Source organism: Macaca nemestrina, chromosome 3 (genome assembly GCF_043159975.1).
Source record: "Macaca nemestrina isolate mMacNem1 chromosome 3, mMacNem.hap1, whole genome shotgun sequence".
Taxonomy (NCBI): Eukaryota; Metazoa; Chordata; class Mammalia; order Primates; family Cercopithecidae; genus Macaca; species Macaca nemestrina.
Window position 1 is genome coordinate 2,222,123 of NC_092127.1, and position 23,276 is coordinate 2,245,398.

Here is a 23,276-nt window from a genome sequence, read left to right on the forward strand (position 1 = left end):
ATTTTTCGTCTATTTAGAGCAGTGCAACCACCACTACATTCAATTTTAGAGCATTTTCATCACCCCAAAAAGAAACCTATTCTCTTTGTTCATCACCTCTGTGTCTCCCTGCTCTTCCTGGCTCTAGGCAACCACTCATCTACTCTCTGTCTATAGATTTGCCTATTCTGGACATTTCACGTGAATGGAATCATACAACATATAGTCCTTTGTGACTGACTTATTTCTCTTGTGTTTCCAAGGTTCATCCAGGTTGAAGCATTCCTTTTCATGGCCAAATCATATTCCATCATGTGAATGCATCACATTTCGTTTATCCATTAGTCAATTGATAGACATTTGGGTTGTTTCTGCTTTTGGCTATTATAATAATGTTGCGATGAGCATTTGTATACAAGTTTTTGTGTGGACATGGGTTTTCATTTTTCTTGGGTAGATACCTAGGAGTGGAATTTCTGGGTCATATGGTAAGTCTGTATTTCACCATTTGGGGAGTTGCTAGACTGTTTTTCAAAGCAGCAGCAGAATTTCACATTCCCACCTGCAATGTATGAGAGGAGTCCAACTTCCCCACATCCTTGTCAACACTTGTTATTATCTGTCTTTTTTATTATAGCTATCCTGGTGGATATAAAGTGGTATCTCATTATGGTTTTTATTTTTATTTTCCTGATAACTAATGATCCCATTTCAATTTAACTGAACTAGGATATGATATGCAGTATAATGAACAATTTACATGAATTTTTGAGGTTAAATATGAAACATCCACTCAGCATGGGGGCTCACACCTGTAATCCCAGCACTTTGGGAGAGGGAGGTGGAAGGATCACTTGAGGCCAGGAGTTCAGGACCAGCCTGTGCAACATAACAAGACTCCCATCTCTACTAAAAAATGAAAAAATTAGCCAGACTGGTGGTGCATGCCTGTAGTCCTAGCTACTTGAGAGACTGAGGCAGGAGGCTTGCTTGAATCCAGGAATTTGAGGTGCAATGAACTATGATAACACCGCTGTACTCCAGCCTGGGGGACTGTGTCTCAAAAACAACAACAACAAGAGACAGCAAAAACATTTTTTGTTTGAGACAGGATGCTTGGGCCGTCACCCACACTGCCTAGCGATATGCATTTGCTTTCCTTCACCCCTGGGTTTATCACAGCAACATAGTGTGAGACCTACTAAGTACATGAACGCCAATGTCAATATCCTACATAAGCCAAAGGATTTAGTTTTCTGTTTGTGCTAAGGAAATGCTTTGTTCGGCCTCTTCCCTCAGATGCCGGCACACCAGATGTCCTTGAAGCAGGCAGCAAGGCTTCGTGCAATGCCGACGGCCTCTCAGCTTGTCCCTGGACACTCTTCTCAGAACTCTGGGTACAGTTTACCTCTGCTTCTCTAATGACACTTAATCACTTTTTATCTTAAATTACGGTGTGGTTTTGTTTCCATTTTGTGTTCTGATCATGCTTAATGGCTCATTAGAGAGTCTGGCTCTTGGAGCTTGAAGGCAGGCGGGCCCCACATTTGTGTGTGTTTTCCAGTTTGTTTCCTCCACAGCACCTGGCTGTGCATCCTCGGTGAACAAATGACTGATGTGTCCATGATCTATTTTCAGTTGTCTGATAAATGTCATTTATGGCGGTGGATAATCCTCAAATATATATTACAATATACGGTGCCATGATCAAATTTTCCTCCTAAAATAACCTGTGCAAGGTGTTCATACTTTTATACCAACATCGACATTTTCATTCTTTAGAACCTTAATATTTTATGTCTGTGACTTGAATAAACATGAACATGAAAACATGTGGAAGAGGCTGTTTCTATCTCCTGCTAGCAAGAAGCAGAAAGAATATATTTACGTGCCATATTCAGGATATCCTTGCCATTTGTGTTATTACTGCAAGGAAAAGGCCCTGGCGTCATCTAATGTTGCTCTTTCTTTTTCCTGGTTGGATGACAACCAGGTTGCGTCCATCACGCTGGAAGCTTCTTTGCACATTCAGTGCACAGTCTCCTAGATCTGAAGAAGGCAGCTTGATGTTTCTCCTTTTTTTAATGAATGCATTTGGTTTTCTCGTGTTTTCAGCTTCTCCTTTTGCTCTTCCTTTGGTGTTTCCTGATGCAACTCCTTGTCTCCAGTGGCACAGTCTGAGACAAGATCACTGCCCTTCACACTCTCCTCACACTTACAGCGTACAGTGGTCAGATGGATCCTTCGTGAGAGTTCCAGTCTTAAACACGTCAGGTAATCAAAGGTACTTTTGACAGTCACTCTCCTCTAGGATGCTTTATGCATTGCAGGGTATCTTCTTTCCTTGATTTAAATGATTTATTCACCAGCTTCAGTTTCGTAGGTTCTTACTAGAAAACGCACAGCAGGCCTCTTGTTTTAGGAAAATTCCCGTGTCTTTGCCATTGAAATGGGAGCTCCTGAGTTTTAAACATGCTTTCTCCAGTCTAAGTAAATTCCCTTGGATTTATTCCCACAATAATGCAGGAGTGTTCCTTATCATTTTTGTTTGGGATAATCCTAACCCAAATTCGAATTCAACCTTGACAATTGAATTCTGGATGCTGAACCCTGCAATTTAGGAAAGTAATTCTATCTGTTGAGTCGAAATCCTGCTTAAGCCTTTTCAACATCATTATCAAACTTACCTACTTCCCGCTTTCCTGTTTTTGGCCCCTTTCCTCCTTAGGAAAGTCATTTTCCTTGTGTCATTCTTTTTGGGGGTAGTTTGCATTTTCTCTTCATTATCCTCAAGCTAGTTCATCTTGCAGCCTCTGGGCTTTCTGTCTGCCAGATCCATTTGTTTGAACATCCAGAAGTGCATGTTCTTTTGCAGGCTTCTTGAATTTATCTAAATTTGGGCCCTTCCATCGTCCTCTCTATCACAAACATCAAATGAGAGTGGACATCTTCATCTGCTCTTATATTAATGCCAGGACATTTTGCTGTAATTTGTTTAACACTCTTCAATTTATTTATTTATTTTTTGAGACGGAGTTTTGCTCTGTTGCCCAGGCTGGAGTGCAGTGGCACCATCTCGGCTCACTGCAAGCTCCGCCTCCCGGGTTCACACCATTCTTCTGCCTCAGCCTCCCGAGTAGCTGGGACTACAGGCACCTGCCACCATGCCCAGCTAATTTTTGTATTTTTAGTAGAGACAGGGTTTCACCGTGTTAGTCAGGATGGTCTCGAACTCCTGACCTTGAACAACACTTTTTCTTTTTAAAGTATAAGTATGTTCCAGCATTATGTAATATGATTTCCTAAAATCCAAATTTAACTGGGCAGGCTGTGTTTAATTTTGTAAATTATCCCTTTATCTCTTGTCCCTGTGACTTGAGATCCAGCTTTGTGGGCATCACAGCAATGGCTTTGGGGTATGAGTAGGACAGATCTGTGTAACTTTTGCCCAGGTAAGCAAAGTGTAGTTTAGCATTGAGCAGTCTCCCCTGGTGGGTTATTTTCCTAGGACCATTGTCACAAAGTATCACAAAGTAGGTGGCTTAGAGCAACAGCAATTTATTATCTCACAGTTATGGAGGCACCAGAAGCCCCAGATCAAGGTGTCAGCAGGGCCATGTTCCCTCTGAGAATCCTGGGGTAGGATCTCTTCCAAGCCTCTCTGCTGGCCTCCAGTAGCGCCTTGGCTGGAGGCCGCATAACTGCAGTCCTTGCAGGGAGTCTCTGTTTATGTGTCTGTCTCTTCGCATGCCTTCTCTTTCTAAATAAGGATGCAAGTTACGACATTGGATTAAGGGCCCTCCCCTACACCAGTATGAACTCATCTTAACTAACTACATCTGCAATGACCCTGTTTCCAAATAAGGTCACATTCTAGGTATCGGGGGTTAAGACTTCAACATACCTTTTTTTCAGGGACATAAATCAACCCATAACATATTAGGAGACACTTTAAAAAACTCCAGTTCAGTATTATTTGCACTGAGACAAGACAGCAGCCCAGGGTCCGAAGAAATCCTTGTCAGTTAAAGGTTTAAGCAAATAGGAACATTTTTATGTAGAATAAAAATTCGTTCTTGAAACTTGGAGGAACTGCATTAGTCAGCAATAGGATATTGCAACTATACAAAAGTGTAGAACACAAAACTTTAGTGATATGAGAAATATTCATATTATAGTAAGTGAATAAAGCTTATATGATTATAGCAATTTATTTAATGAAAGTATTTTCTGGCATCTCAGTTATGTGCTGAGTGTTCAAGCACTCAGTCTGCACACATGAGCTTACAGTCCATAAGACAAAAATGATAATTATTCAAATTATTAATTTGTTTATAGCTGTAACTATAATTGATGTGGTAAAGAAACATAGGGTATTATAAAAACATAGGTACTTGGGAGGATTCACTGTGAAAGAAGCTCAGGTATTTTATAAGAAAATGAAAACCACGGCTATTTGCATTTGGGAAAAATACATTAATAGGTGTGAATTAGGCCGGGTGCAGTGGCTCACGCCTGTAATTTCAGCCCTTTGGGAGGTCTAGGCGGGCAGATCACCTGAGGTCAGGAGTTCGAGACCAGCCTGGCCAATGTGGTGAAACTCCGTCTCTACTAAAAATACAAAAATTAGCCAGGCATGATGGTGCACCACTGTAATCCCAGCTACTCAAGAGGCTGAGACAGGAGAATTGCTTGAACCTGGGAGGCGGAGGTTGCAGTGAGCTGAGATTGCACCATTGCACTCCAGCCGGGGTAACAAGAGTGAGACTCCATCTCAAAAAAAAAAAAAAGGCGTGGCTTTATTTATGTAAAAAGTGAATAGTGGATATAAGCTGTTTCACAAACTTTTTGAGGACAATATGTTCACTTAAAAAATTCCCAATTAGTTACTTATGCATCCCTGACTTTCAGTGACTCCCCATGGCACTTAGCATCAAATCTAAACTCCAGGCTATGACTTGTGAGTTCTCCCTTTCTAGTTCTTGTCTCTCCTCAACCTCATCTCCTGTCACAGTCCTTCCACTCTCTCATAGCTTCCTATTCTCCAACTACCCGAGTCTTCTTGCGGTTCCTCAAATATGCCAAGGTTGTTCCGGCCTCAGGGCCTTGCACCCACTGTTTCCTTTATGTAGAAAGCTGTATGCTCAGATCTCGGACAGGGCAACCCCTCTGCTCATCATCTGGGAGGGCATCTGTGACAACTAAGATAGCCCTTCATGCCAAACCCACTCTCTTTCTATGGCATTTTTTATTGGTTTTATAGCAGCTGCAGTGTCAGAAATGATCACATTTTAAAAACCTTTTTTTTTTTTTTTTTTTAAAATTCTCTGTCTTTCCCCAGTGTAATGGTGGCACTGTGACAGCTAGCATTGGGAATGTAATTAGATGGGGGAGCACATTTTCCAAAAGGCTCACCTACTCCACAAAAGTAAGGTATTTTGCTGACGTGATATTTAAGACTTTCTTATTTTTTTTTCTTTTTGAGACAGAGTCTCGCTCTGTCACCCAGCCTGTAGTGCAGTGGTGTGATCTTGGCTTATTGCAACCTCCACCTCCCGAGTTCAAGTGATTCTCCTGCCTCAGTCTCCTGAGTAGTTGTGACTACAGGCACGCGGCATGTTTTAAGACTTTGATGAAAGAGGGAGGATCTTGGCTGGAGGCAGGACTAGATAGCAGCTTACACTTGGATCGACAGAGCAGCATGTGGAGCCTTGCGCTGTGAACATTTGCTCCAGAACGACTGCAGGAATAAATCAGGAAAGCCGCGAGAACCCATAGGCCCTCTGAAGGAAGCGGATTGCTCCTGCAGGACCTGGGAGTCACCCCGAATACTGTGAGTGCCCAAACTGCGGAAGTGGGAAGGGGGATTGTCCACCCCCAAATACCAAATACACACCTTCACTGGGAAACCTGAAGGTCTAGATCACGGGAGAAGATTCTGACTTTACCTGGAGCTGAGTCAGTTTAGAGAGCCAAGTGAAACATGGGGATAGAAGAAGCAGCAGGAAGAGCCCTGGGGCTCCCTCCATGGGTCCCATAGCAAGCATGTCTGCCCTGCCTCACGGGGGTCCTTAGGGAGGGCTGTCAGAGGCACTGGGAAAAGGCCACAGGGAGAAGGAAACTTCCAGCTGAACTTTGTAACAATTTGAGCTGATGGAGAAGTCTCCTGGCCAGAACTCGGGGGTGGGTGTGAGTCAGCCTCTACAGTAGGGGGTGCACCCAAGCCCTGCTTGCTTTTACGGCTGGGAGCAGAGGAGCCTGGGGCGAGTTCTCAGCCTTGCTCACCCACTGCCTGGGAACGGTGGAGCCTGGGGCAAGTTCTTAGCCCTGCTCACCCACTGGGAGGTGGGGAGCCTGGGGCGAGTTCTTAACCCAGCTCGCCCACGCCTGGGAGGTGGGCGAGTTCTAAGCCCCGCTCGCCCCATGCCTGGGAGGTGGGGAGCCTGGGGCAAGTTCTTAGCCCTGCTCGCCCACTGCTTGGAAACAGACTTGGTGCTGTTGTGGTGGGGGATGGTGGGAGTGAGACTGGCCCTTTCTGTTGCATGGGAGCTGGATGAGCCCTGTGACTGTGGCTTTCCTCCACTTCTCTGATATGCTGCATGACACAGTAGAGGCAGCCATAATACTCCTAGTAACGTAACTCTATTAATCTGGGAATCTCACCCCCATCTCCCACAGCAGCCACAGCAAGACCCACCCAAGGAGAGTCTGAGCTCAGACATACCTAGCCTGCCCCCACCTAACGGTCCTCCCTACCCACCCAGGTAGCTGAAGACAAAGGGCATATCCTCTTGGGAGTTCTAGGGCCCTGACCACCACGTGTTCCTCCCTATAGTACCGCAGCTGATGCTCTCTTGAAAGCGCCGCCTCCTGGCAGGAGCCCAAACAGCACAAAAATAGTGCATTAAACAGCCAAAGCTAAGGACCCTCACAGAGTCCATTTCACCCTCCTGCCACTTCCACCAGAGAAGATGCTGGTATGCATGGCTGAGAGACTTACAGTTGGTTCATATCACAGGACTGTGTAGACAACCGGAGCCAGGTAGACTTGCTGAGTGACTAGACCCAGAAGAGAGAGAATAATCACTACAGCTCGGCTCCCAGGAAGCCACATCCCTAGGAAGAGGGGGAGGGTGCTACATCAAGGGAACACGCATGGGACAAAAGACTCTGAGCAACAGCCTTCAGGGCTAGACCGTCCCTCTGACAGAGCCTTCACAAACGAGAAGGAACCAGAAAACCAACCCTGGTAATATGACAAAACGAGGTTCTTCAACACCACCCAAAATCACACTAGCTCACCAGCAATGGATCCAAACTGAGAAGAAATCCCTGATTTAAGGCCGGGCGTGGTGGCTCACGCCTGTAATCCCAGCACTTTGGGAGGCCGAGACGGGCGGATCACGAGGTCAGGAGATCGAGACCATCCTGGCTAACACGGTGAAACCCCGTCTCTACTAAAAAATACAAAAAACTAGCCGGGCGCGGTGGCGGGCGCCTGTAGTCCCAGCTACTCAGGAGGCTGAGGCAGGAGAATGGCGTGAACCCGGGAGGCGGAGCTTGCAGTGAGCTGAGATCCGGCCACTGCACTCCAGCCTGGGCGACAGAGCGAGACTCCGTCTCAAAAAAAAAAAATAAATAAAAATAGAAATCCCTGATTTACCTGAAAAAGAATTCAGAAGATTAGTTATTAGGCTAATCAAGGAGGCACCAGAGAAAGGTGAGGCCTAATTTAAGGAAGTCAAAGAAATGACACAAGAAATGAGGGGAAAAATTTTCAAGGAAATAGCATAAATAAAAAAGAATGGAAACTTCAGGAAACAATGGACACACTTATAGAAATGCAAAACGCTCTGGAACATCTTAGCAATAGACATGAACAAGCAGAAGAAAGAACTTCAGAGCTTGAAGACAAGGCTTTCAAATTAACCCAATCCTACAAAGACAAAGAAAAGAGAAGAAGAAAATATGAACAAGGCCTCCAAGAAGTCTGGGATTATGTAAAATGACCAAACCTAAGAATAATTGGCCTTCCTGAGGAAGAAGAGAAATCTAAAAATTTGGAAAACATATTTGGGGGAATAATCAAGGAAAACTTCCTCAGCCTTGCTAGAAACCTGGACATCCAAATACAATAAGCACAAAGAACACCTGGGAAATTAATCACAAAAAGATCATCGCCTACCCATGTTGTCATTAGATTATCTAAATTAAGATGGAGGAAAGAATTGTAAGAGCAGTGAGGCAAAGCACCAGGTAACTTAGAAAGGAAAACCTATTAGATTAGCAGCAGATTTCTCAGCAGAAACCCTACAAGCTAGAAGAGATTGTGGCCCTATCTTCAGCCTCCTTAAGCAAAAACAATTATCAGCCAAGGATTTTGTATCTAGTGAAACTAAACTTCATAAACGAAGGAAAGATAAAATCTTTTTCAGACAACTAAGTGGGAGAGAATTCACCACTACCACGCCAGCACTATAAGAACTGCAAAAAGGAGCTCTAAATCTTGAAACAAATCCTGGAAACACATCAAAACAGAACCTCTTTAAAGCATAAATCTCACGGGACCTATAAAACAAAAATACAATTAAAAAAAAAAAAAAGAACCATGGTATACAGGCAGCAAGTAGCATAATGAATGGAATGGTACCTCAGATCTCAATACTAACATTTAATGTAAATGGCCTAAGTGCTGCACTTAAAAGAGGCAGAATTTCAGAATCCATAATAATTCACCAACCAACTATCTGCTGCCTTCAAGAGACTCACCTAACAGATAAGGACTCACATAAACTTAAGGTAATTGGGTGGAAAAAGACATTCCATGCAAATGGACACCAAAAGTGAGCAGGAGTAGCTATTATATCAGACAAAATAAACTTTAAAGCAACAGCAATTAAAAAAGACAAAGAAGGACATTATATAATGCTGAAAGGCCTTGTCCAACAGGAAAATGTCACAATCCTAAATATATATGCACCTAACACTGGTGCTCCTAAGTTTATAAAACAATTACTAATAGACCTAAGGAATAATAAAGACAGCAACACAATAATAGTGGGGACTTCAGTACTCCACTGACATCAGTAGACAAGTCATTAAGATTGAAAGTCAGGTCAGGCACGGTGACTCATGCCTGTAATCCCAGCATTTTGGGAGGCCAAGATGGGAGGATCACCTGAGGTCAGGAGTTGAAGACCAGCCTGACCACCATGGTGAAACACTGTCTCTACTAAAAATGCAAAAATTAGCCAGGTGTGGTGGTGCGTGCCTGTGATCCCAGCTACTTGGGAGGCTGAGGCAGGAGAATCACTTGAACCTGGGAGGTGGAGGTTGCTGTGAGCCAAGATCACATCACTGCGCTCCAGCCTGGGTGGCAGAGCAAGGCTCCATCTTAAAAAAAAAAAAAAAAAAAAAAGAAAGTCAACACGGAAACAATGGATTTAAGCTGTACCTTGGAACAAATGGATATTAACAGATATTTACAGAACATTCTACCCAACAACCATAGAATATGCATTCTCTTCATCAACACATGGAACATTCTCCAAGGTAGACCATATGATAGGCCACAAAATGAGCCTCAATAAAATTAAGAAAAATAAATCAAGCACTCTCTCAGACTACAGTGGAATAAAACTGGAAATTAACTTCAGAAGGAACCTTCAAAACTATGTAAATACATGGAAATTAAATAACCTTCTTCTGCACGAGCATTGGGTCAAAAATGAAATCAAGATGGAAATTAAAAAATTCTTCAAATTGAATGACAATAGTGACACAACCTATCCAAATCTCTGGGCTATAGCAAAGGCAGTACGAAGAGGAAAGTTTATAGCCCTAAATACCTACATCAAAAAGTCTGAAAGAGCACAAACGGACATTCTAAAGTCAAACCTCAAGCAGCTAGAGAAACAAGAACAAACCAAACTCAAACCCAGCAGAAGAAAGGAAATAACCAAGATCAGAGCAGCACTAAATGAAGTTGAAACAAACAAACAAACAAACAAATACAAAAGATAAATGAAACAAAAAGCTGTTTCTTTGAAAAGATAAATAAAATTGATAGACCATTAGCAAGATTAACCAAGAAAAGAAGAGAGAAAATCCAAATAACTTCACTAAAAAATGAAAAAGGAGATACTGCAACTGACACTACTGAAATACAAAAGATCATTCAAGGCTACGATGAACATTTTTAGGCACATAAACCAGAAAACCTAGAGGAGATGGACAAATTCCTGAAAAGATACAACCCGCCTAGCTTAAATCAGGAAGAATTAGATGCCCTGAACAGACCAATAAGAAGCAGCAAGATTGAAATGGCAATAAAAAAAATTACCAGGCTGGGCACGGTGACTCACGCCTCTAATCCCACACTTTGGAAAGCCGAGGTGGGTGATCACGAGGTCAGGAGATCGAGGCTAACACAGTGAAACCCCATCTCTACTAAAAATACAAAAAATTAGCTGGGTGTGGTGGCACGTGCCTGTAGTCCCAGCTACTCAGGAGGCTGAGGCAGAAGAATCGCTTGAACCCAGGAGGCGGAGGTTGCAGTGAGCCAAGATCATGCCACTGTACAACAGCCTGGGTGACAGAGTGAGACTGTGTCTCAAAAAAAATAAAAAATGCCAACAAAAAGAAGTCCAGGACAAGACAGATTCACATAGAATTCTACCAGACATTCAAAGAAGAATTGGTACCAATCCTATTGACACTATTCCACAATATAGAGAAAGAGAGAATCCTCCCTAAATCATTCTGTGAAGTCAGTATCACCCTAATACCAAAACCAGGAAAGGACCTAACCAAAAAAGAAAATTACAGACCAATATCCTTGATGAACACATATGTAAAATTCCTTAACAAAAGACTAGCCAACTGAATCCAACAACGTGTCAGAAAGATAACCCATGATGATCAAGTGTGTTTCATACCAGGATGCAGGGATGGTTTAACATATGCAAGTCAATACATGTGATACACCACATAAACAGAATGAAAAACCAAAATCACATGATTATCTCCACAGATGCAGAAAAAGCATTTGACAAAATCCAGTATCCCTTTATGATTAAAATTGTCAGCAAAATTGGCACACAAGGGGTATACCTCAATGTAATAAAAGCCATCTATGACAAACCCACAGTCAACATAATACTGAATGGGGAAAAGTTGAAAGCATTCCATCTGAGAACTGGAACAAGCAGGGATGCCCACCTCACCACTCCTCTTCAACACAGTACTAGAAGTCCTAGCCAGAGCAATCAGACAAGAGAAAGAAATAAAGGACATCCAAATTAGTCAAGAGGAGGTCAAACTGTCACTGTTTGCTGATGATATGATTGTTTACCTAGAAAACCCTAAAGACTTATCCAGAAAGCTCCTAGAACTGATAAAATAATTTAGCAAAGTTTCCAGATACAAGGTTAATGTATGTAAATCAGTAGCTTTTCTATACACCGACAATGACCAAGCAGAAGTTCAAATCAAGAACTCAACCCTTTTTACAATAGCTGCAAAAAACAATAAAATACTTAGGAATATACCAAACCAAGGAGTTAATGGACTTCTACGAGGAAAACTACAAAATACTGCTGGAAGAAATCATAGATGACACAAACAAATGGAAACACATCCCATGCTCATGGATGGGTAGAATCAATATTGTGAAAACAACCATACTGCCAAAAGCAGTCTACAAATTCAAGGCAATTCCCATTAAAATACCATCATCATTCTTCACAGAACTAGAAAAACAAAATCCTAAAATTCATATGGAACCAAAAAAAGAGCCCACATAGTCCAAGCAAGACTAAGCAAAAAGAACAAACCTGGAGGCATCGCACTACCTGATTTCAAACTACTATAAGGCCAAAGTCACTGAAACAGTATGGTACTTGTATACAAATAGGCACATAGACCAATGGAACAGAATAGAGAACCCAGAAATAAACCCAAATACTTACAGCCAACTGATCTTTGACAAAGCAAACAAAAAGTGAGGAAAGGACACCGTATTCAACAAATGGTGCTGGGATAATTGGCTAGCCACGGTAGTGGCTTGTACAAAAATCAACTCAACATGGATCAAGAACTTAAATCTATGCCCTGAAACTATAAAAATTATAGAAGATAACATTGGAGAAACCCTTCTAGACATTGGCTTAGGCAAGGATTTCATGACCAAGAACCTAAAAGCAAATGTAATAAAAACAATTATAAATAGCTGGGACTTAATAGAACTGAAGAGCTTTTGCAAAAGGAACAGTCAGCAGAACAGACAGACAACCCAAAGAATGGGAGAAAATCTTCACAATCTATATATCTGACTAATATCCAGAATCTACAATGAACTCAAATTAGCGAAAAAAAAAAAAAAAAAAAAACAGTCCCATCAAAAAGTGGGCTGAGGACATGAACAGACAATTCTCAAAAGAAGATATACAAATGGCCAATAAACACATGAAAAAATGTACTAATGATCAGGGCAATGCAAATCAAAACCACAATGTGATACCACCTTCCTCCTGCAAGAATGGCCATAATCAAAAAACAACAAAAAAAAATGATGCTGGCATGGATGTGGTGAACAGGGAACACTTCTGCACTGCTGGTGGGAATGTAAACTAGTACAATCACTATGCAAAACAGTATGTATTCCTTAAAGAACTAAAAGTAGAACTGCCAATTGACCCAACAATTTAATTTGTTGGTGTCTACCCAGAGGAAACGAAGTCATTGTATGAAAAAAGATACTTGGACATGCATGTTTATAGCAGCACAATTTGCAAGTGCAAAAATGTGGAACCAACCCAAATGCCCATCAATCAACGAGTAGATAAGGAAACTGTGGTATATATATGCAATGGAATACTACTGAGCCATAAAAAGTAATGAATTAATGGCATTCACAGAGACCTGAATAAGATTAGAGACAATTATTCTAAGTGAAGTAATTCAGGAATGGAAAACCAAACATCGTATGTTCTCACTCATAAGTGGGAGCTAAACTATGAGGGTGCAAAAGCTTAAGAATGACACAGTGGACTTTGGGGATTCAGAGGGAAAGTGTGGGAAGGGGACAGGGGATTAAAGACAACAAATTTTGTGCAGGGTAATGGGTGCACCAAAATCTCACAGATCACCACTAAAGAACTTACTCATGCAGCCAAGCACCACTTGTTTTCCAATGACCTATGGTAATAAAAAATTAAAAAAAAGACTTTGATGAAAGGTTGTAAGAGGAAACAGTGTAGAAACAAGGCCAGGAACACGTCAAGAAGATAGAAGAGTGGTCTCTCAGCACCAATGACCCAGTCCTGCCGGACTTGTAACTTTGAAGGTTCCAGTTGGGTTATGCCTCGACTGGGAATCTATACAATTTTTTGAATGAACGAGTAAAGGAAGGAAGGAATGAAAATGCTTATATTCTCTAGAAGGAATAAGTTCAGTATTTTTTTCTGGAAATCACCCTGCCTCATTCTTATTCATTTTAGAACCCTTTATACTTCCTCTGTCTAAATAGTTCTACCTTCTGTCTAAAGTCCGGCGTCTAAACCCCGAGAATCCGACAGCATCCTTTTCTCTACTAAACAAGCTTCTGCTCTGCTGTAAGAAGTAATCCTAAAAATAATATTTCAGTTTAAGAGTTAAGATAACATTTATTTCAAGTCATTGTTTTGGCCTAATTCAGAAACTCCTTGCTTAGGAGACATTTTGTCAATCAAACGGAGACAAGGGAAGTATTGAAGGGCGTAGTGGAGGGGTTTGTGCTCGTGCTGTGTTTATAGTTCGACAACAGTTCCATGCACACACAGGAGGAATCTGTTTGATTTGCTTTTCTTTTCCTTACTCACTGAAACATAAATATTTAATGCATGAGATTCTGTTCAGAAGAAAGTGGCTGGGTGCCAGTTCTGGGTTAGTACCCTGCCTGAGGACATGAGCAAACTATTACAAACGATGCGAGCTATGTATACACCATGTTGTCAGTACAAGCTGTAATAATCAATAGGCTTTTTATTTTATTCTAGTACTTAAACCAGCATCTGCTATATCCTCATAATAAAAATGAATGGCTTTTTCCAAACTGTATTTGATTATTCAGCTTTGTGTTTGAAGATCAATACTATTGCTCCCTTGATTGCATTTCATCATTACCAGTCAGTTTTCCCTGGAGGCTCTGTTTAATTTGCTGAAATTAGCTGCAATCAGAGCTTCTTATTCTTGTCTATAAAGCCCACATTTAAATTAAAAATGAGTTCCTCTCCAAAAATTGTTCGCTGCTCCTGGCTGTGTTCTGCTCACTGTCAACACACACACGTATACACACACACGTATACACACACACACGTACACACACACGTACACACACACGTACACACACATATACACACACGTATACACACACGTATACACACACGTATACACACACACGTATACACACACAGAGGAAAAAAAGAAAACGCCCAGGGAGATCAATGCACCATTAAATCGAGAAAAGTAGATCAGAGTATGTTTTGTAAACAGTCATTTTGCAAACTTATGAATGTTGTCCATCAGAATGTGTGAAAGTTAAGTGGAGACTGACATGGGCCTAATGTGATGACGTTCTGATGCAGCCGCAGGAGGAATCTCTGTTGTATTGTATTTTTCTCTTGGCATCCGTAAGCACATCTTACTTTTATTTAACTTAATGAAAGATAAAAGGAAGAAATATTTAGTATCTAATACTCTTTCAATCTTGGTCCACGTCTCATTTAGATAGATAAAATGACTTTCTGCATATTTAAGTTGAACAGTAGGAAGTCTGACTAAAAAACTCCAGAAGGTTTTGATTCCTAAGTTTAAAATATTTCTTACACTTTTGTGGATAGACTCCTCCCTTTGCTGCTAATTAGATTTTTCCTTCTGATCAGTGTCTAACCAATTATGTTCCAAGCATATTTAAAAATTCACATTGGAAACAGCCTTTTCGACATTTATCTGAAGGTATTTATTTGACAATATGTCTTGCCTGTGGCTACCTATAATTCATTTCCAAACATTTATATAAAACTTGAACTTTTTAAAAAAACTTTAATTCAGGAGAAAATATGAATGTTTTCTCTACATGTTAATATACATATTGACATTCGTTTGTAGGTAAGAGACAAGAAATGTCAGCTTCAAAGAATAATCTTTTACAAGGAAGTGAAAACAGAAGAGAAAACCATGTGTAAGCTTAACTAGGGTACTTATTACCATAAACAATATAATGAGAACAAGTTATATTTGCTACTATTTCGTGCCTTTTTAATTTTCAGCCTTAATCACAGGAATAAATTGCAATTATGCCAATTTTAATAATACTTTAACAAGCTTTTGTCAAAATGATGGCATCAATAACATTTTTTAGGAAAGGTCCTTGAAAAAAGAAATTAGAATACCAATGGGACTGATAGTCGTAGAATCAGGTGACATGCAACTTATCTAGAACTAATTTGAGAAATGCCTTTTGTTGTTATTTATTTAGCCAACATCATAGAGTGCCTTTTGGGGTGATTAACCACTTTTTGGCTTGTCACAGATGCTTATCATCATTCTGAGATGCTACCCCTGGGACAGTTGCCATTGTATTAATGACTTATTTTCATACATGTAGTTAACATAATCATACCACATGTGAAGATCCTATAGCAGTTTTATAACAATATTTGTTGCTGACATTTATTAAGCACTTACTATGAGATAGGCACTGTATAATTTCATTTGTTTTTCTCAACCACTGTATGTGACAGGGACTTCCATGCTGCATTTGATGACCACGGAGCGGTCACATTAACTTTGCTCTGGGCTGTATATATAGAAATGCTGAAATTTGAAATCAGACAGTCTTAATATAAAGTCAGTAAGCTTAAACACTAGGCTACGCCTGTTTGAAGGGGTGACTAAATGAAATATGCTTACACTGTTAGTCTAATATCATAGTGCCTTGCTCATGGTAGATATTACATAAATATTTGCTGAATGTATGATGGGAACAAAAAAAGATTCAATTTTATATAGAGAAAAAGGCACTAGGATTGGCTTTGCACCCAAATTTGAATCTATCATTTACCTGTTGAAGCTTTATTATTCATATATAAGTTGGCATATCAATATTTATCAATGCTCAGATTTAATTATTCCTACATGTGCTCCTTTCATTTTCAAACTCTTACAGTTATTTATTTTTACATTTCTCCTGGAAGATGGCAAGCTTTCGCAGAATAGAGACTGCCTCGTTTATCCATATAGACTCATTTATGCATTTAGTCATTTAGAATCTAAGCAGTGTCTTTTGACACACGGCAGGCACTCTGTAAATACTAATGAAATTAAGGGTTTAATTAATTTTGTTTACCTACATTCAACTATTTTAAACTTGCATCTGTCCTCTTATCTTAACGATTGCTCTAAATGTGTTTTCTTTTCCCTGACCTATGAAGCAAAGTAATACAAGAAATTAGGTAAAATACTGTATTTGGCATACCTGATACAAATTTATGCTCTTAAAATTCTTGTGTTTCTAGTCTGTAAATCAAAAGGGCATAGCCTATTACCCAAGATAAATCATCTGCATAAAAGATGTGAAAAGATAACAATAAATTTTATGAAAGCTTTCGGTAATCATCTTTTTTTTCCACCTCACTCTTCATTCCATTATAACCAGTAAGTGTCCATTAAGTTTTGCCGCATCAGACATTTTCAGTATTTAATGACTGTTATAAAAGAGGCAACAATACATCAGAGAACAAACACTGGAGAGCTGGAATTCCATAAAAAGCTGAGCTGTTGCTAAGTAAAACACCCAGTAGGCAAATCATTCCTTCAACTGCAATGCCAGACATTAGGTCCTACTTCATGTTGGAGCTTTGAGAAATCTTCCAGCCAGGGGCAGAGACATCAGTGAGCCTGAAGACATGTCACTTTTTTTTTTTTTTGAGGCGGAGTTCGCTCTTGTCACCCAGGCTGGAGTGCAGTGACGCAATGTCGGCTCACCGCAACCTCTGCTTCCCGGATTGAAGTGATTCTCCTGCCTCAGTCTCCCGAGTAGCTGGGATTAAAGGTGCCCACCACCACGCCCAGCTAATTTTGTATTTTCAGTAGAGACAGATTTTCACCATGTTGGTCAGGCTGGTCTCGAACTCCCGACCTCTGGTGATCTGCCAGCCTCGGTCTCCCAAAGTGCTGGGATTACAGGTGTGAGCCACTGCACCCGGCCAACAAGTCACATTAAAAAATTCACTACCACTATCGGTTACCATTCTCTTTTACTTGGAAAATCTGAGTTTACCTAGAAGGACATCATCATTATCAATAATGCTGTTTGATGTGAATTCTCTGGTAAAAAAAGAAAAAAGGGAGGAAAGAAAGTAAAGAAAAAAGGAAAGAAAAAAAGAAAGAGACAGAAATACACCTTTATCCAGTCTTACAGTGCTTGAACTAAGTAACCCTGATGCGTGTCTGTGCAGTGCTGGTGGTGTGCAGCTTGGGCACGGAAAGGCACTTGAATGCCTCCCTACCTCCTCCCCCTCTCCACCCCATTCCACATGCCAGTTCTGTCTCTGGTCTTCTCGGAGAGAGTCAGACTTCTGGCTTGCATCCTTGCCCCAGTATTTCTTCCCTCTGTTTCACCTTCCTCATCGCCACCAGGTCTCCCTTTCAGGGCGTCTCTCCCTGAGCCTCTCGGGCCATGGCTTGTTGCTGCCAGTGTCACCATTGACTCATTTTTTCTAGCCACAGAAGCTGTTCCTGGAACACACTCAGCAAGCTTCCGCCATATGGCCTTCCTACTTCCTCTTCCCTCCCCAGAGAAAACGCCTTCCCTGGATCGATACATGACTTGCTATCTCAATTTGCTTAGGACTGTGCAAAGTTACCTCCCTGGGCAGGCTTTCTCCCACTGGCCTATACCTCAGAGGCGGCAAGCTATGGCCCACAGGTCAAATTCACCCAATGCCTGTTTTTTTTTTTTTTTTGACTAAGGATAGTTTTTATAATTTCAAATGACTGGGAAAAAATTGAAAGCAAAATAGTAGTTTGCAGCACACAAAAATTAGGAAATTCAATTTTCAATGTCCACAAATAAAATTTCATTGGAACATAGTCACATTCATTCATTTACTTATTGTCTCTTTCTGCTTTTGCAGTACAACTGCAGAGTTGAATAACTGTGAAACACATTGTAGGCTCATAAAGCCTAGAATATTTACTATCTGGCCCTTTACAGAAGAAGCTTGTAGACCTCTGCTATAAATAATACCTATTACACCAATCTGCCACTCTCTTAAGTCCCTTACCCAGCTTTAATGTTCTTCATAGCACTTGTCATTGTGCTATAAGTAAATGTTTTTATCGAAATGTGGTACTCAGAAAAATACAAAGATGATATGGATTACCAGATCTGCTACTCAGATCAAGAAATGAAATATTACAGCACCCAGATGGCTTCCAGAAAGACCCCACTCATAATCTTCCCCCAATACAACTGTTTTGATTCATAATACTATACATTAATTTTATCTCTATGTAACCTTTATATAAATGGGATCATACTATATGTAATTTTTATATCTGACATCTTTCACTCAGTGTTACATTTGTGAGATAATCTACATATTTTTGTGCAGCAGTACTACATTCAGCTTAATTGCCTATATTATTCTATTGTACACATAAAAATACACCCTGGTTTTAAAAATCTGGTTTTTTAATAGACTTTTTTTTTTTTTTTTGAGACAGAGTCTCACACTGTCACCTGGGCTGGAGTACAGTGGTGTGATCTCAGCTCACTGCAACCTCTGCCTCCCAGGTTCACGTGATTCTCCTGCCTCAGCCTCCCAAGTAGCTAGGATTACAGGTGCCCACCACCACACTTGGCTAATTTTTTTTGTATTTTTCGTAGAGATGGGGTTTCACTATGTTGGCCAGACTGGTCTCAAAATCCTGACCTCGTGATCCACCTGCCTCAGCCTCCCAAAATGTTGGGATTCCAGGCGTAAGCCACCATGCCTGGCCTAATAGATGTTTCAGTTGTACCTGGTTTTGGACTAGCTTTGGACATATACTGCTACTATGAGCATTCTTGTACATGTCTTAGGCGCAGATACACATGCACTTCTGTTAAACGAACATCGAGTGGTGGGAGTGTTGAATCATAGGGCATGTAGATCAGCTTTGGTGGATACTGCTAGCCAGTTTCCCAAAGTGGTTGAACCAGTGTCACTCTCACTAGAAATAGATAAGTGTTCCATTTACTTCCTCCGCATGCTTGCCAACACTTGTTTTTTTTCCATTTTTTAAACTTTGGATGTTCTGTCTGATTCTCCCAACTAGAATGTGACCTTCAAGGAGAACAGGAACTTTATTTAGCTTAATTACCATAATTACCATACCAAATGCTCGAAACTGCAAGTGTTCAGCTAGTGTTGAACACTTAAGTAGTAAATGCTTAAGTAGTAAAGCTGTAAGTAGTAAAGCTGTAGGAAAAGGCACAGACTGTTCTAGAGCCTCAGATCCTTTCTCTGCTGGCCCTAACTCACCCTGCTCCGAATTGTTGTAGTGCCTATCTGTATCTTTGCAATAACTTTTAAATCTCTACACCATTCACTATACAGTTTAATGTATTTTCTTATTCCTCCTATTGGGATCAGGGTTTCTTTTGCTGGTATTGACCTTTTTTTTTTTGAGACAGAGTCTTGCTCTGTCGCCCAGGCTGGGGTGCAGTGGCCGGATCTCAGCTCACTGCAAGCTCTGCCTCCCGGGTTTAGACCATTCTCCTGCCTCAGCCTCCCGAGTAGCTGGGACTACAGGCGCCCGCCACCTCGCCCGGCTAGTTTTTTGTATTTTTTAGTAGAGACGGGGTTTCACCATGTTAGCCAGGATGGTCTCGATCTGCTGACCTCGTGATCCGCCCGTCTCGGCCTCCCAAAGTGCTGGGATTACAGGCTTGAGCCACCGCGCCCGGCCGGTATTGACATTTTGAGCCAGGTAATTCTTGGTTGTGAAGGACTGCCCTGTGCATTGTAGTATGTTCAGCAGCATCCCTGGTCTCTACCATTAGATACCAGTAACACTGCCTCCCCAACCCTGCCCTCCACCCCACAATCGTGACAACCTAAAATGTCCCCAGACATTGCCAAATGTCCCCCAGGAGGCAAATATATTCTCAGCTGAGAACCACTGTGCTAGATAATGAGCTACGTAAGGATAAACTCCTTTCCCCTAAGTTTAAGCGCAGAGTTTTACTTGCGGTAAATGCTTCGACTACTACAGATTTTTGTCAGTCTTCTTGGTGTTCATCAGTTATCAAGACAGCTTTAAAGATCTATAGGTCCCAGAGCAACCCAAACCCTAGTGAATCCAAACCCCTGGGAGTGGGTCAAGGCATCTGTAAAGGGAAAAGTCGTCCAGGTCGTGCCAGGGAGCAGCCGAGTCTGAGAATGACTACTTCACATGCGTGCTATTTATTAACTGAGAAATAATTCAATCCCAATGTCAGACCATGCTGTGCATCTGCATGTTGATACAAAATTTTCCCTCTTAAGAAATGGAGATATGTATTGCATTCTATCAATTTATTTTCTGAAAAACCTATTCAGTTCATGGATATTGTCTTCATCTAGGCAATCTCTAGTGCTTGCATTTAAGAGTTCTTATTTTTCATAAGATCTTTGTTTTGAAACATATCTGCTGGTGCAATTATTTTTCATGCTTCCAGTTTTCTGTGAGAAATGTCATGAGAGAAGAATTTTGTTAATTATACCACCTTTACACCGTCAGCATCACCTTTTGGGATAAAAATTGTAATAGTAGTCAGAGCAGATGGTAATGAAAAAGAAAGAGTGACTTCTTGAGAAATAAAAGAAGGAACCAATTTATATGTGCTTTGCTCTCCTGACTTTAAATTTTAAAGTCAACAGGATAAAGCACAAAAGAGACTGCATTTTGCAACAACATTTTTTCAAGTGATATATATATTGGGCTGGTGAAATTACATTTTTATGCAATGGAAAGGCAATTTTTATATTTAACTTTTAGTTTTTATTGATTCTTGAGTAGTTTGTTGTTAAACTTTTTTATATTTCCCAGATACACCAAGTAAAAAACAATAAACTTTTGTATATTTCCCAGATACACCAAGAAATATACTTTTATATATTTCCCAGATACACCAAGTACTTTTTAAAATTTTATTTTATTTTATTTTAAATTCCGGTATACATGTGCAGGATGTGCAGGTTTGTTACACTGGTAAACATGTGCCATGGTGGTTTGCAGCACCTATCAACTCAATACCTGTGTATTAAGTCCTGGATTCATTCGCTGTTTATCCTGACGCTCTCCCTCCCCTTGCGCCCCCAACAGGCCCCAGTGTGTCCATGTGTTCTCATTGTTCAGCTCCCACTTATAACTGTGAAAATGCAGTCTTTGTTTTTCTGTTCCTGTGCTAGTTTACTGAGGGTAATGGCTTCCAGTTTCACCCATGTTCCTGCAAAGGACATAATCTCATTCCTTTTTATGTCTGCATAGAATTCCATGGTGTATATGTACCACATTTTCTTTATCCAGTCTATCACTGATGGGCACTTGGGTTAATTCCATGCATATGCTATAGTGAATAGTGCTGCAGTGAACATACACATGCGTGTATCTTTGTAATCAAATGGTTTATATTCCTTTGGATATATAGCCAGTAATGGGATTGCTGGGTCAAATGGTATTTCTGGTTCTAGGTCTTTGAGGAATCACCACACTGTCTTCCACAATGCTTGAACTAATTTATACTCCCACCAACAGTGTAAAAGTGTTCCTATTTCTCCACAGCCTTGCCAGCATCTGTTATTTCATGACTTTTTAATAATCATCATTTTGACTCTCATGAGATGGTATCTCATTGTGGTTTTGATTTGCATTTCTCTAATGACCAGTGATGTTGAGCTTTTTTTCATATGTTTGTTGGCCGCATAAATGTCTTCTTTTGAAAAGTGTCTGTTTATGTCCTTTGCCCAGTGAAAAGTATATTTTGACTTACTGTCACAAACTACAATATTGATAGGATAATGCAAATGTTCTTTTATATTAATAAAAATTCTGGAGGACCTGAAAGCAGTTACCTGAAAGAAGAAAGGAGACAGCTACTCATTTTCCATTTTTCTGTCTCCCCAAAATTTCCTTTGTTTGTTCCCTTCTTTTTTTTTAAAAAATTTTTTTGAGATGGAATCTCACTCACTCTGTTGCCCAGGCTGGAGCACAGTGACGCATTTGCAGCTCACTGCAACCTCCGCCTCCTGGGTTCAAGTGATTCTCCTGCCTCAGCAGGATTAGCTGGAACTACAGGTGGGCACTGCCATGCCAGGCTAACTTTTTGTATTTTTAGTAGACATGGAGTTTCACCATGTTAGCCAAGCTGGTATTGAACTCCTGATCTCAAACAATCTGCTCGCCGCGGCCTCCGAAAGTTCTGGGATTACAGGCATGAGCCACCCCACCTGGCCTGTTCCCCTCTTTAAAGGTCATTATCACACACCCACTAAGCAACCCAGAATGACTGTTAAATTACAAGTCTTCTTCATTTATACATTTAATTTATTGATGACTGGAATTGAATTTCAAGCCCATTACTAAAACATTTTAATTTTCAAAAATAATCAGCTACGTATGCTGCTAGTTCTCTATGTAGTTCTCATTTGCTCTTTCTTTCTTACACATACAGTGTGATTTTTTTTCACAGTGGTAATGAGTCCAGCTTAAAACAAACAACCCCCAAATCCTACATACTCCGTGAAACTATTCTGTAATCAGAAGTCACTGGGTAGGGCTTCTAGGAGAGCTCTTAACAGAGATACGGACACTGGCACCTGCTTCTTGCCTTTTTCTCTTTGCTCTTCATCCTACCCAGAACTTGAAGGTAAAGCAGACACTGTTCAACAATGAGGTAAAAAGTCATGAGAGAAAAAGGTGCAGGAAAAGCCTGATGCAATAGAGAGAGAAGAGTGTGGGTTCAATAGAAACAGAAGAGTGTGGATTCAGGAGAGAGAGAAGAGCGTGTGTTCAATAGAGAGAGAAGATTGTGGGTTCAATAGAGAGAGAAGAGGCTGGGCACAGTGGCCCACGCTTGTAATCTCAGCATTTTGGGAGGCCAAGGTGGGCAGATCACCTGAGGTCAGGAGTTCGAGACCAGCCTGGTCAACATGGTGAAACCCTGTCTCTACCAAAAATACAAAACTTAGCCGGGTGTGGCGTGGGGTGCCTGTAATTCCAGATACTTG

At 40.8% G+C, this 23,276-nt stretch overlaps 1 long non-coding RNA gene across 1 annotated transcript in view; it reads left to right on the plus strand.

Annotated features, from left to right (window-relative positions):
- Positions 1 to 2,111: 2,111 nt before the first annotated feature.
- The window catches only part of LOC105466536 (uncharacterized), a 51,134-nt gene continuing 29,969 nt past the window's right edge, over positions 2,112 to 23,276 (plus strand). Inside the window, exon 1 of the long non-coding RNA XR_978244.2 lies at positions 2,112 to 2,253. This is a non-coding gene — a long non-coding RNA (uncharacterized lncRNA). The remainder of the gene's footprint in view (positions 2,254 to 23,276) is intronic.